Genomic DNA, 15,340 nt, shown 5'->3' with positions numbered 1-15,340 from the left:
AATCGCCTCACGTCACCCGGTCAAAGGACCCGGTCGTCGAACGAATGGGGGAAACGCGAAACACGTCGAACTTGTGTCACGTGCCGGCGAGATTTTAGGCACTTTAGGCAGTTTATCGATTCCTCGCACACAGGTCACGTATATGTGCCGAGACATTCGAGCTCGTACGCTCGCTCTGCGTATAAATGGTTCGGCATATTTTGCGCTCTCTCAGAATTTCAGCATGCGAGAAATCTGCGTAGAATGTGCTAGATAAGTATTTGGATCTGTACCGAGCTTGAACGCGCTTTTTATCCTCCTGTTTTCGTTTCACGTCTAATGAATGATGAAGATCGAATGACGTGATAATACAATGTAATAAGTAATGGAATATTCAAATTTACTCAAAAAGGAAGTATTTAATTTTAAAATAAACGTTTCATCTTTGTCTCCGGTTTTTTTTTGTATGCTTAAAAATGTTTTCAGTTCTAAACTGATTAATGTTTGCATTTAAAGCACCACGGGCCGGTTGGTCCAACTTCTTGATAAAGCAAATATGTGTTCGTCTTTATTTATTTAGAAAAAAATTACCAAGAAGTTGAAAAAAATCAGCCTTAAAATTGAAATCTTTAACTACTTAAAAGTCTTAAAAGAAGATTTTTTAATTGAATACTTCGTTTTTGAGTGTTTTTGAGTGTTAATATTATTTCAATACAAAGTTACAAGGTTGCGTATATGCCGATCGAAATGACAGATCGATCAGCGCGAAGAATTTCCGAATGTAACACGTCACGAGTAAATGCTTTTGAATTTTCCTTCTGCACTTTTGTAATTTTATAGCTATGATAAATCTATTTAGAAATTCTTATACATAGATGTGCAAAGGTGAACCTCACACGTTTACACGGAAGACTTTCCAAGTTTTTGGCGGACGTCTTTCATTCAGAATACGTAGTACGCGCGTAGTACGCGCGTATAGTATGTTTACTACGTTGCGTAGTAAACTGCCCCCCCCCCCCCCTCCCCCGCTGTCCGCCTCACGCGCGCGCTCGATGGAAAAGAATGAACGCGACCGACCGGTCCGTCGGCGGCCTCGGTCCCCTCGATCGAAATCGTTGCTCGCGATGTACACGTCAGTTAAAACGACGTGTGGGAAAACCGATGCGAGGCAAATTGCAATTGGGAGACTGCAATAATCTTGTTTCTGATAAAGGTCATTTCGGATACTTCGTTAGATATATTGCTGATTGATCTGCCAGTACACTGAAAAGTTGAGCGTCTTTCTGTGAACAACACAAAATTAAATCTAAAACTGTCTCGATTCAGAGTAAAAAATTAAAACAATTGGGTTAGAGAGAAAACCATGATCTTCCAATTGCTTATTCTATTTTCGTTATTTCTATTTGAGACACAAAGTATTTATTTCTATTTATCATATGTTCCGATTAAAGATGTGTCGCCGCATACAAATTGATTCGCATCGGGCGGATTCGATTCAATTAGAATTTGGATTTTTATGGGGATTAGTCAGAACTGTCTGAACTGAAAATTTTGAATCTAAGTTTCGAATCACATATAATTGACAATCTTACAAAATCTTTATATATCATACATAATTTTTAATCGACACTATTTTTTCATATACAAAAATCTTTTGTTATTGACATATGTATTAAAATTCAACGTAACATTATGTTAATAATTAAAAGTAACGTTTCAACGAATGTGATTCGACTCGGATTCAAAAACAAGAAAAAATTAAATTCCATTTGATTTAGCGTCAAAAACCCTAGATTCGCAAATCTTTTATTTCAATATTAATAATATATAATTTTATGCTAATATTATAAATGAAATTTAATAAACTTGAGAAAATTGTGTCAGTAAGAAACTTTCAATTTTCTTTAACAGATAAAATAATCTTATTATTTCTCTTCGCTCCGTGGCGTTGCTTCGCGTTATGTGTAATCACACTGCCCTTTATGAGAAAAGGAAAGTTGCAGCATTCTTTGTAACAACGGAATGCAACGATTCTTTTAATAATCCATTAATAATCGGTTTTTGCTTCGTGAACAGCTTACGTCGCCTTTCCTTTTTAAATCTATCGGAGATCTCGCCTGTTAAGTGCTCGTGGAATAAAACACCGTGATTAAACGTGCGTTTACCATCTACCGAAGCCTGAATGAGAAACTTAGGAATACTCGATCTCCGCGAAGTCCCGGGAAAAAAGTTAAATTAACCCCAACTTTAATCGAAGCGGTATAATCGGCCGGTGCACGTAGAATCCTATCTTTTTGATGAAATTGCCTCGTTATCCGAACTTCGTGAGTGCAAAGGCACGACGTCCCGCGTCCCGCGGATCCGGTTAAAGAGAACAGCACGTCGTTAACCTCCGTTAGACACGCTCATTAACACGGCACATCGAATTTTTGCCATTTTTGCCGTCAACCGCTATCGGGCTTCACCATTGTTCACACAATATATTCAATCTCTAAGAAAAGTTAAATTTTCGAAAAAAATTTTAATTCCCCGGAACATGGAGAACTTGCGTTTCTCCATCTCCACGTCTACGTACGTTTATTTTGCGCATATTGAAGATTTTATTACGCACCTCCCGATTTTCGAGAGTAATTTTGCGCTACGGCAGAGTTTAGGAAATTTAAAGCTCTGAAGTTCTACCACACACAAGTCAAATTAGCATTTCGCTAATTTACTTACGTCGAGTTTCATTGTGCGGGAGAAATTCAAAGGACAATGGGATTGAGTTCAAAATTTATGAGTACCTCTCGAAACTCATGACTTCATATTTTTAATCATTGTCATTTATTACTAGTTGTGCGAAATATATTTAGGGGATAATTGCCAAAGACTTACCGATCGCCGAAATTGTATTTTATCGTTATTTTATACTTTTACTTAATACAAATAACATTCGGTGATAAAAATATAAAATAAATGAATAATATAGATAAAAATTTAACGGATTAAATATCGTTTTGTGCGTGTTAAAAATACTTAAAAAAAAAATAAAGCATAACCGATGTGAATTTTTGAACAATTTATCTAATCGATAATAACGTAATCATGCAATTTTACACTATTATTTTTATAAAATCTATCAAGTTTCCTAAATCGTGTCCACGATCCACCACAAATGTTATTACGACAATAAATGCAAAACTGATAAAGTAATCCTAAAACTAATAACTGACGCGAATAAAAGTATGTCAATTAAAAGAAAATAAATTTAAGCCAGTTTTATTTTAACGTTATCTAAATCATTTGCAAAGATTATGAATAATAAATTAATTTGTTATCGATAAAAGATTAAGCATTGTAGTAATACGTATCTGAAATATAGAGCTACAATTTTTAATGTCATTCACAAGTCAATGGAAAGTAAAAAAATAAAAGAATGAGTGTACTTGGCAACTCTCACCTCATATTCCACGCGTAAGCATCACATTTTATCGCATTGATATTTGTTTGTAGTTCTCACTAGCTTCTCTCCGAGTTTTTTGCCAATTGTCCAATTGGCCCTCGTGTGTTCTTGTCGACCCTTATCCTCCTATTCTTCCCAACGAAGGTGAAGTTTTTGTTAATTTCCGCTTCCCGTCCCAGAGGATACCTGTCTTCCTTCCCTATCCGAGACATAATAAACTACTCCTCCTCCTTTCTTCCACCACCTTCACTTCACCTTACGCGTTTCACGGTCCGCACAATGTATTTCGCGAAATCCCCGGCGAAAATAACCATCCTCGTCCGCTCGTGGACGCGAAGTAATAAAAAAAAACCTAGTAAAAGATCCTTTCCATTATCGTCGACGTAACTCGTTAAGACTTCTCGGCGCGATGCAGTCCGTTTCGAAATATCGGCGCGCTTTTCTCATTTTTTTACTGCCTCGCATACCTCTTCGTGATCTTTTTTTTATCATCATAACGCCTTCGTTAAATTCCTCCTCCGGCGTCGTGCCGCTTTATGGCGGCCATTAACGCACGTTTTAGCTTCGACAAATTGGAACCCCTGCGTGACTCCTCGACGAAAATTGTAATGCGCGTGATGATAAGCCGCCGATCCTTAAGTGAAACTTCTGTCACGCGCGCGCGCATTTCCGCGACGGAATTATTGTAACGCCGCCGCGGGCCGGCCTCTGACGAAGTATCGGCATGCGAAAATTGCGGTAATCACGCCGGAGTTACCGGGAACAACGTTAATTGTTTGCACCGGCGGCGGCGGCAGCTAGGCCGGGATTACACCCACGCCTGGTAACACGGGGTCGGGAACGAACGCGGCACCGACCGATAAACGAAGCTAATTACGCGACAGACGAATTAGCTCGGACGGCGTGCGGCGTTTCCGGGCGGCCCGCGGACATTGTCATGATCGATCGACCGATCGATTGATCCGTGAGCTCGGGACGGGACTGAGGATGATCCTGAACGCGCGGCGATCATTAGCGCCTGATTGCGCCGCCGCTCGTAAAAGTCATTTACGCTCGGGCGGACGCGACAGAAATAAAGCGTCCGGTTTTATTTCTTTTTTTTTCCTCTCTTTTTTTTCCCCCCCATCGATATAAAATAAAATTTCTCGACGAATGAGGGCGAATGTCGGAAAATGAAAAGCCGCAATTCTCCCATCGTGGCACACAAGACCGAATTAATAAAGCATGGAGAACGGTCGGATCGTATTTTCGGGACCAACTAACGATATTTTCGTTTATGATGGTGATTCTGTTTCGTTGTTTGACACAATATGTGATGCAGATGCAAAAACTTCATATTCGCGAGCTCGCTTTGTAGGCCGGTATTTTTTTTAGGAAATATTGCACTCACATCTAAAAATCCATATATTCCAGGAATATATTGTGAAATATATATATATATATATATATATATATATATATATATATATAACAATGTTTCGACGCGTGGTGTTGCCCTTCGTAGGCAAATTTTCCATCCGTACCATCGCTGCCGTATCGATTTTATTTTTTATTATGAACAGTTCCAAGGGAATAACTCTTCCCCCATTGTTTTCAAATATTTTGCGTGTATTATATTTCAAGAATACTACGTATGCATACCTTCATTAGATCATATTGTATTTTAAAGATTATTTGAAATTGTTATTCACATGAAACATGAATCGGAGAAATGTTCTTCTTCTTTCGTTACTTCTTATGATTCAAGCATTTTTACGCATTATGTAACATTTGTAAAATAAAATAAGACTGCAATTTTTAATAAATAAGTAGCATTTAATTTTTTGTGATATGTCGAATCTTGATTTAATATCCTGCTGATTTATTATCCCTCTGTTCGAGTCTACTTGATCCAAAACGATTTTTCTATTAACATTTTATTAAAAAAAAAAACTTCTTTTATATATTTGATTTTGTCTGTCGATTGTAAAATCTCTTTTTTGTGATAATTTTGATTTTTTTTTTAGAGCTTTTCGATTGACCCGAATGTGGTAGTACGGAAAATTCGGGCAGAATAGCAGGGTTAAATTTAGCCCGGGAGTGGAGAGAGCGCCTTTTACTTTTTGATCGATAAGCGATACTAACGGAGCGGTATTAACGAAATTCTGCCCGGGATACATTTCCTTCCGTCCTAGTTAGTTGTCGCGGAATTCGACCTAGCGTGTCGCGCGGGACATCGATTTTGTCTTCGTGTGTATATAGATCTTCCGCCCGTTAGATGGGATCGCACACTCGAGCGTCCCCGGTCTTTCTCTCCGAGACCGAAGTACACTTGCTCTATATTTGCAGCAGGCTTTCAAGGGTCCACTGCTCCGTGCCTTGCATCCATCCTCTTCGCCCCCCCCCCCCCCTCCTCCAGGTGTCCTCTCTGAAACCGTGTCTTCTCAAGTGGCAGAAACGTGCAACGACTTTTCACCGTGGTGCCTCGTGTCTCTCACGCTTGAAAACAAATCTAGCGAGCTGGATAAAATTAGGCGAATCGCTGTCGACACGTCACGCGACATTCCGGACAACAGTGTCGCCTTTAAGAAGCGCAGACGATATAGACTCTTCCTAACTGGAAAATTCAGTTTGCATAATATGTAGAAGCGTAGAAATATGAGTTCGCGAATCTATATTCGACAATAGTCTTCCTATTTTTCTCAAGAAAAAGCATCGTAGTTTTCCTGAAAATAATTTACAGCATTTAAATGCTTCTCCGAGTTTTCCTAATTAACAGGCCACCTTGGCGTTAAATTTAATTGTTAACAGATTAGCGATATTAAGCTGTAAACGATAAGCCTCCTTCGAGACGCCTGATATAATTTACCTGAGATCCAAGTATCCCGTACAATTTTAATGGATGCTGGAATGGCTCTTTAATTGCCACCGCACTGTATTAGCATAGGTATATCACTGCGAAGCAGGAAGTACACTGTAATTACTTGCTGAGCTTAGCGCGAGAACATTTATTACCTCGGAGCGGACCGAGTGTCGTGTTTACCGCGCGATGATAATTTTATATCTTAAACGATATCGTGCACACACATACACACACACCCACATACGTGCACCGTTATATCCGTCACGTACCTTTAATTAACGTGCGATATTTGCCTTCGCGTTTCTCGTCAACGGCAGCTTAGAGGAAGCACGGGGGGAATCGCCGTTGATCTTGTATTCTCCAGTCAAACTCGGGGCTTAAGTCTGGAAATTGCAGCGCGATTAGAAGGCCGCCCTTGAACGTCTAATCCGGATTTTAAAGCTGTTAAGGTCAAGTTTTGAGTAAATAGCCGTGGCAAGTTACGAACTTTGACGTGTCGATCCTCATTCCTTTGTATACAGATTCGCACTGTTGAACATTTGCGTCAAAACTCAAAATTTCATTGTCAAGCAAACAACAACAAACTCTCCCGATGTATTAAGTTGGTGCAAAAATCTTTGATCTAGTTCTTCTGGACGTTGCCCTTGTTAGTGTATTAATACTAGCAGATATTACGGTAAATTGTGTATTGGAAAGATGACATCAAAAACTGTCTACAATAAAGAATGAGTTCCATTCAAGTTATTTACAATCTTGTATCAGTAAAAATAAATCTAGAAAAGAGAAAGAACATTATGATAGGCGAGTATCGGAAAGAAATAAAAAAATAGTAGATGGTGTAAAAATTTTTTGATGAATATGGAAAATTTCCTATGATTTCTACATTTATCTTTTTTTTTGTTCCTTTCCGAAAGTCATATATTATAATCGTATGCAAGTATTCCTTTTCACACTTTTCTTCACTCACACAAAAAGCACTGTAAATACTTTATGTGGTATTAACATTTTTTTAATAAACTGTGTTACTAGCTTTCCCTTTTGCTGCAATATTTACGAACGTGTTAACACACCGCAACAAGAATAACTTGATTTTAAAAAGATTTTTGCACTCGCCTAATATAAGCCTCTTTTTACTTTTCACTAATTTGTAACTTTACGTTCGCGACTAGAATTCATTTCACCCTTGTCATTCTCTATAACTCGCATTCGGTAGATTTTTTTTTTTTTTTTCAAAATGCATTCGACAAGCTCTCGTGCTCTTGTTCATGTAACGCGACGTGGAATGCGACGCGCTCCGTCGCATCCGAGTCGCGTCGAATCGCGTCCGCATAAATAAATTCGCGTCGCACTGGGTGCCATTTTCGCGCCAATATATCGCGCATCATACGGGAAAAGGGTGACGGCGATGGGACCGGCGGCGGATCGAAGCCGCGGGAAAAGGGAAAGACGGTAGCTCGTGCTGCGCGCTGGCCGCGCGACGCGAACTTCGATATTACTTTCCGCTGCGGGCCGGAAGTGCTGGATTTATGACGGCGGGGCCCATACGCGTCGACCCCCTCCCACACCCCTCCGTCGGTGGATTCATTTTCCATTCGCCGATAAGGTACTTAGGATATTGGCAGGGACTTTTTGCTCGCTTTTACTCCGTCCTCCCTCCCTCCTTCTTCCCCTCTCCCCCTTTCGCGCCCTTTCGTCCCGGGGTAAACGAGAAAAACGTTACCTAAAACGAATCATATGGCTCGTTAAATGCTAACTAATGGGGAAATTTTGAGAGAGAAATCTATCTCCTCATTTTCGTTCGTTTCCCGTGCTTCACTCTTTGCATTTTTCTCGTTATGCAAAATATGCAGTTTTACAAAGATCGTAACCAGTCCAGTAGACCAAAGTGGCGCTCCAATATTTTATAACCGGAGCAATTTATAATAATGTCAAATCAGCGCGCAATTACGGTGCTTATAGTCACGGACACTCAATTTGCGGACTAGCTTAATCACTGAGCCGCGCATATTTCACTCGATTAACATTGGCATTGCTCAATTAATTGTAAAAGCAGTCGCTATTGACAGCACGCTGAACTGTCAATACGTTCGCACGTGCTACTATTTAAGTAATAAATCAATCGGTTATCGGAGGATGTGCTTGATCGATCGCGAAAGGATACATGTGCTCTCCATTTGTAAGAACGTCCAAATCTTAATTCCTAATGTCCCTACATCGTCAAAACGAATTTTATTCGGTTGCGTTATAATAAAAAGTCCTTTTAATTTTCTCTTTTTTCTCTCTCTTTTTTGAAGAAATTCAAGTTGAAAAATTTAGTCAAATTAACAACATTTCTTTCTCAGTGTGCACGGTTGTATTTATCTTATATGGAAGCAACTGATAAATTAAGGGGTTATAGGACCTTTTCTGCGGAGAAAGGAAAAATCTTCGTGCAAACAGAAATCTTACATAATGTTAAAAAATACTCTATTTCTTTATTCACTCTTTTTAACCCGTTAATTAATCAATTAAGGCACATTACTGCGAAGCAAAGATAATCGTGATTGTTAATCGATAATAGTCAGCTCGAGTTAATTAAATTAAAACAAGATTACCACTGTAATTCAGATAAATCTGTTGACCGCAAATGAATCAATAAAATTAAGTAATTAACCGCGATATTATTATCAATTTAAAGTGAGTACAATCTCCGGAAGCTTATCTGCTGTCTCCGTTGTCGATCAATTATTTGTTGACAACGTAAGTTCGCCGTTCAATTCGCTCGCAGTTTAATGCGTCTATCGGACGAGTTTCGGAGATCGTTTCCGGTGGTACGTTTCCGGCGATAAAGTTCCGCACGTCGGTTTCGTCGGGTGCGGACGATTCCTCTTTCGCGTTGCAACTTGCAACCCGGAACGCCGGCAACGACGCCGCAGCGTCGTACACCTTCGTGTTTCTTGCGCTCGCGTTCGTTCGTTCCACCCTCGTTCAATTCATGTCCATCCCCTTGCCTCCCCTTCGTTCCTCCTCCAAGAACCAGCAACCCTTTCCCTTGTCACTGTCTAGCAGCTTGATTTCTTGCTAAACTCCTTCGGCAAGAAACTTCGCTGGCGGAATGGAGACTCACTCTTTTCCCATTCACTTATCCCCCGGGACAATCCGCGCGCAGCGTGCATCAACCGCTACCGAGGATATCTCCTCGGCAAGCAGGATTCCACTTAATTCCTGCAGGACATGCACGTACGATTGTCTGATTGAGCGATTAAGTTGGGTAATTAAACAAGTGCTATGCACTGAAAAAAAAATTCACTAGATTGAAATAAATATTTTTTCAAATAGTATCAAGCAGAAGTTTTGTAAAAAATAAGTAATATTTATTCTAAATAAGATAATATTTTCTATAATTTTCTATAATTATCAATCTAAAAAATGTATAATACATTTTCTAAATTATAGAAAATATTATTTTATTTAAAATAAATATTATTTATTTTTTACAAAACTTCTGCTTGGTACTATTTAAAAAAATATTTATTTCAATCTAGTAAATTTTTTTCAGTGTGTATATTGATATTTTATTGGGGATATATAATCTAAAAACAATCATTTTTGTGTTGATAAACGTCTATTATAAATTTTTTATTAACGAGAATTTTCGTAAAAAAAAGATGCCAACGTTGCGTTTAAATATGTTTGCACCTATCAAATATGTTTTTAAAAATAAATTTATTTTAGTGACAATTAATGTTTTCAATTTATGATAAAATATAAATATTCGAAAACGTTTAAAGTCATTGAAGATTGTAGCTAAATCTAAACATCATTTGAAATTAAAATATTTTTAAGTATTTAGAAAATGGAGACGAAAAAGTAAAATATTTGAATATTTAAAAATTAAACTTTTCTGCGATTAATAACTTTCATTTTATGCTCAAACATGAATGTCTTCTTCGTTATCATTACTTTTAAAACACTCACGTTTGCAAAGATAGGAATAATGACGCGTAAAGAAGTTTCTGCAGCGTTTCATGCGTTTCTCGCGGATCTCGGTGTACACGTTTGGCGACAGCCGATCGCTGTTTTCGGAACCAAATTAACGACAAGGCGGTTATATAGATCAACTTCCCGCGGGACCTACTTCCGTATCGATGGTTAAAGGACTGAGAGGTAACAGCAACTCCAAGAGGGAGTTTTCTCAGTTCGACAAGTGTCGTCAGAGGAAGAGAGAGAGAGACAGAGGGGAGGGGAAGGAGGCAAGAGTAGAAGCCGCAAGCTCGTAACTTCGTGCTGGCGGCTTTCGAGCGCCGTGTCGGAACGACGCGCGAAAATTATCTGAGCTTCGTGGGAAAGGGGGGTGCATGATTACCGGCGGCGCAGTCCTCTCACCTGTCGTTCTTCCGACCGTTTCACCCTCTTTGCAGGCGGCTCAATTACGGGCAGCCTTCGGTATCGGTAACCCCGAGACGGCCAATCGGCGTCGACGAATCAATCGTACTCCGGACACTCGATCGGCCCCGGGTATCATCCCGGGGTTTTGAACGTTTTCCCCCTCGTCACCCTCCGCACTTCGCCGAACTGCCTGGGAATTTCGTCGCAGTTCGTCGCTTCGTCCATTATCCTCATTCTCCAACGAGGTCCGTTCTCCCGACGCCACCCCATCGTCCATTCTCTCCCTTTCTCCCCTCGAAGCCCCCGCAGCGTACATGTTTAACCCTCCCCCTTTCCTCCTTCTGGCGTCGTAGATTGATCGGCAGCCGGCTGTATCTCGCCAGGCGTTTTAAAGTGTCGATAACGAGCGGGCATCGATCCGGCCGTCACCGAAGTTGAAGTTGAAGTTGCTCAAGTTGCGCCCTATCGGAATTTCGGTCGTTCGCCCGCCGGCGTTGTTTATGAGGGCCCCATTTTCGCGTCACGATGCCGACGTGACGTCGAATACGCCGGGGCGTAGACGAGTATGCGAAGACCGTGATCGCGATGTTAAGAATTAATATCCATCGCTGCAACTTTAAACGAATAATTCATACGCTTATTTTTCAGTTTTCAGAATATATAATAAATATTCGATTTCATCGTTATTCATAAAAGCTTCAGCGGCTCGAGAAAACTGATTGGTCATTTAAATATAATGAAAGAAATAGAGATATAAGATATGAACTTATCGTTGACCAATTCTACTAGTTAACGATTCTAATTACTGCTCCACGGATCTAATGTTGCCTCCCTATTTATTATATTTGCTTATGTTTATATGACAGTCCTAATTTAACATTAAAATATTTTTAATATATAATACCTTTGTATATTTTATTCTATTAATAGAATTGACAAAAGCAATTGGAACAGTTATCCTGACACTTTGCAACGTTGGTCTTTATCGTGCTAAATCGTACAAAAGCTCAAAAATTCTGAGAATCAATGAATCATGAAAATCAATTCGCCAAATGAGTCGAATGCAAAGTATTTCCTTTGTAGTAAAAAAGAAAAAAAGAGAGAATTTATAGAGGAAAGGAAAATCATTTAACGTCCGAGTGATTGCTTCCGCGCGAAACCTCGCGGAAAACTCGCGTCGCGTACTTTTCGGGGCACTTTCCAAGTAAATCCCACCGCCGAATAAAAGTCCCGCGAGTTCTATACGATTTGTCTCGAGGAGCAGAAAATGTCATGTCCCGGCTTTTATCACATCGCGACGATATATCTTCTTCCTCTCCCTTCTCCCCCGCCTCCTCTTTTTTCCCCTCCCGGCGTCTCTCTCTCTCTCCTTTTTTCGCTACCGCTCGTTTCTCATTGTTGTTTCCAAATTGCGACGTTGGTCTCTCCAGTATCCGGCCCCGGTTCTTCTTCTACGGCACGAACTCGAGCATTATACCCCCGCGCCACTTTACAATGGTGCAACGACCGAGCGACGTCCTCCCCCTTGCCGCCCCACTCGCCATCCCCTCCCACGTGCGCGAAGAGTAAACTTTCTTCAAATTGGAATTTTGTTGCAGTTCGCTAGTTCGTCCATTATCCTCGCTTCTCGCGCGTAGTCCTTCGCCTTGTCCTCGCTCTCGCCTCAAGCTTTTGTTCATACCACCGCCGCTATCCATCCCCCGCTCGTCGCCGCGCACTCTGCTGACTTAGGGTGTTTGCAGTCTATCCGGGACCTTTCAAAGTGTCGATAAGGGATAAACATCGATTTCGCGTAAGGAGCAAAGTTACTTTAAATTGGAATTTCCTGGCAAATCGCTACTGCGTTTCTTTCTCGCCGCGTCGATCCCTATCATCGAATTTTATCAAACTTTGCTGTCTAATTCTTGTCACGAGGATGATGGTTGGGAACAATCGAGAGAGTGTCGCTTGTAATAGCCGCGAGAACGCTGCAATTTATGTATTTTCTGAGAAAGAGAAAGTCGATGTTTTAAACAAAATTTATAGGGAATATAAAACTTATTAGTTGTTGTTTTTTTTTATTTAATTTGCAGAAAGGCTAATCTGTGTTTTTTTTTGTACTTGGTTTATATTATATATATATATATAATATTTATATCATACAGAATAAATACTTCATTGCACGAGCGAATGAGCGGTTTAACAGAGTTAATCCGCTGATAATAATTTCCCACAGTCACCACGCGGTTTATTAATGCAATTAATTATTATCAACCCAACAATTGGATAATAATATTTTTGGACTCTTTGTCACTAGGAGACAGCGCAATATTGTGTGTGTGTGTATGACCAGAGCAATAAAATGTGAAATACAGAATAGTATAATCAAAGTTGTTTTTTGACGAATATTTTCCAAACGGCGTTATACTGATTGCGTATGAATAAACAGCCGAGTGAAAATAAGTCGCTGTTAATAATGCAGCTGGAGGTAAATTAAAGGAAACGTTAGCGTTAAAAGAGAAATACAGAGAGCGCTAAAAGCGTTTTATCAGTATCGTTTCGTTGTAATTTGACGAGAAGGAGAAAGATAAACACTAATGCTATGAAGTCGAACGAGGTGATTCACGCCGATCGACCAAAACCGCCCGACAACGAATCCCCATATTGGATCACACGCGTCGAAGATAAAAAAAGAAAAATTCACGAAGAGGAGAGAAAAGCGAGGTATTTCTCGTTGGTGTCGGAACGGGGGCGTCTTCGACAGAACAAGAAGAGACGATTCGGGATTCCATGGCCTCGTACAAGGCAGGACGGAGAGGGCGGGCGAAAGGATGCGATGCGAGGTTTACGGAGATGGGATCGGAACTTCGTTTCTTATAATAAGCGACTTTCCTTGTAGTTATAAATATTTCCTTTCTTTTCGCCGCGCTTTTACATGCAATACGCGAGGAACAGAACGAGAGGCCACGTTCTGAACTGAAGGCATTACACGGCGGTAGTTCATGACGAGTCCCCGACGGGGGAAAATTCTATTCGATAACGAACCCCTCGAGACTCGCGCCCGTTGAAATCGAGGGAATGATGCACGTTACGAGATTTATGTGGAACTTGAGATTCATTTTTGTTTCATGCGCTTCCTCGTTCGGTTTCTCGAGGCAGCGCGCGAGGTTCGTACGCGAAGTAAAAATTTCGCGAGAGCAAACTTCGCTTCTTTCTTCTTGTCAGCCGTCGCCGTCGCCTTCAATCACGACGCGTATAAATGTCCCCCGAATCAAAGAGTCATTTCGTGTCTCGTATAAGATCCCCGCATCTTCACGGGCAGAGGATGAGAAATGAAAGAAATATTACAAAGCGTCTAAGTATATTTTCCTTCCGAGGGTGAGTATATTGAACCCCGGGGAGGAATAACCGAGCCAAAACTCCACAATGCACCCGCCACGAGAGTTGCATATAAAGGAGAGGGCGAAAAGGCGCGCGGAGGCCGGATCGAGCGCGGTTTAATGTATAAGGATGTCTTTCCAACTCCCCCCCCCCCCCTCGTCTCTTTCTCCTTCACCGTGCTTTACGCGAACATCCGCGAAGAGCTTTTCTCTCTTCGCTTTCTTCTTCTAGTTCCCCTCTCTCCCTCATCCGCCCTCGAGATCTCGTGCCAAGATCAAATCGAAGCTTCGACGAGCAAGAAACTGAAGCATGAAAAGTCAGCCGCGTGTTCTTCCGCCCGAGGAAGCCGTAACGTCGGCAAGGGGGTTGCCAGAGCTGCTCCGGGGCCGCCAAAGCGTTCCCCGTGATCGAACTTCATGAATTTTTGACGCGATTTTAATCCCGCCGCGGTATCAGGGGAAGGATGTAACTCTCTTCTAGTCGCTCTCGACGTTAAAACGGAAAATTGCCGTTCCGCGGGATCTCGGTTCTAGAGATGCGCCGGCAACGGGAATTTTTTTCACGCGATCGCCGAGAAACACTTGTTGGATTTTTAACACATTCGGTGACGTAAATGCGGCTTTACTTATAGATCGTGTTAAATAAGTGAGGCATCTCACGGGCGAGAGTTTCCCAACTCGGAAGTTCAATAAATATAAAGCTTTGATACACAAAGGGCATTCCGATACGTAATAAATTATTTTTTTTTTCTGCTCGAATCTACTTTGAAAGGATAAAAATAACCCCCGAGGATTGGACGAGTTTTCGGATCGATAAACATCGTTGAAATTTTCTCTATGAAATGGTATTGTATCTCGTTTCATTGGCGAAAAATAAAATTCGCAGGCAGAGTTGATTTTCTCGCGAGATAAATTCGGGCGGCGAAAAAGAAAATGTTTCGTAGTTTTTTAACAATTTCCAAATTGGGGAAGCCCTTCCTTGTCGGTACGCGCACTTTTTTACGTTTTTCTCGAATTACGATCCGCACGAATCCGAGTGAAACTAGACAGCCGCGGTGAGGAAATCGGATGTCATTTCGGGACTCCTTTCCGTCGGCGCACGGTGGATTTTACAAAGTCAGCAACGCCGTTGTCGATGATAGACTCATTTCGCGAGCGAGCATTGAAATTCGACGCGCGCTTGCACTTTCATTATGTTGCTCCCGTCGGCACGATTTATCTTTCACGGTGTGCCTTCCGCGCGCTTTGGAATTTTTCTGACGTGCGAAGGGTGCCCGCGGAATTCACCTGCCATCGTTTGCCTACGCGAAAAGACGTGAAATGCACTGTTGCACGTGTCAGACACCGGGC

At 41.1% G+C, this 15,340-nt stretch overlaps 2 protein-coding genes across 8 annotated transcripts in view; one reads left to right on the top strand and one right to left on the bottom strand.

Annotated features, from left to right (window-relative positions):
• LOC105837360 overlaps window positions 1-15,340 on the bottom strand; it is a 184,464-nt gene that overhangs the window by 14,460 nt on the left and 154,664 nt on the right. For 2 of the 7 annotated variants that reach the window (XM_036289122.1, XM_036289126.1), the window contains exon 2: window positions 6,533-6,646. The exons of the other annotated variants lie outside the window; for them this stretch is intronic. The gene's annotated coding sequence lies outside the window, so the exon portion shown is untranslated. The remainder of the gene's footprint in view (window positions 1-6,532; window positions 6,647-15,340) is intronic. 7 annotated transcript variants of the gene reach the window in all.
• LOC105837359 overlaps window positions 1-15,340 on the top strand; it is a 160,407-nt gene that overhangs the window by 308 nt on the left and 144,759 nt on the right. The window lies entirely within an intron of this gene.

The sequence above is a fragment of the Monomorium pharaonis genome, chromosome 6 (assembly GCF_013373865.1).
Source record: "Monomorium pharaonis isolate MP-MQ-018 chromosome 6, ASM1337386v2, whole genome shotgun sequence".
In the NCBI taxonomy this organism is placed as follows: domain Eukaryota; kingdom Metazoa; phylum Arthropoda; class Insecta; order Hymenoptera; family Formicidae; genus Monomorium; species Monomorium pharaonis.
The sequence above is the reverse complement of the archived record's forward strand: the minus strand, read 5'-3'. Positions and strand labels throughout refer to the sequence as shown.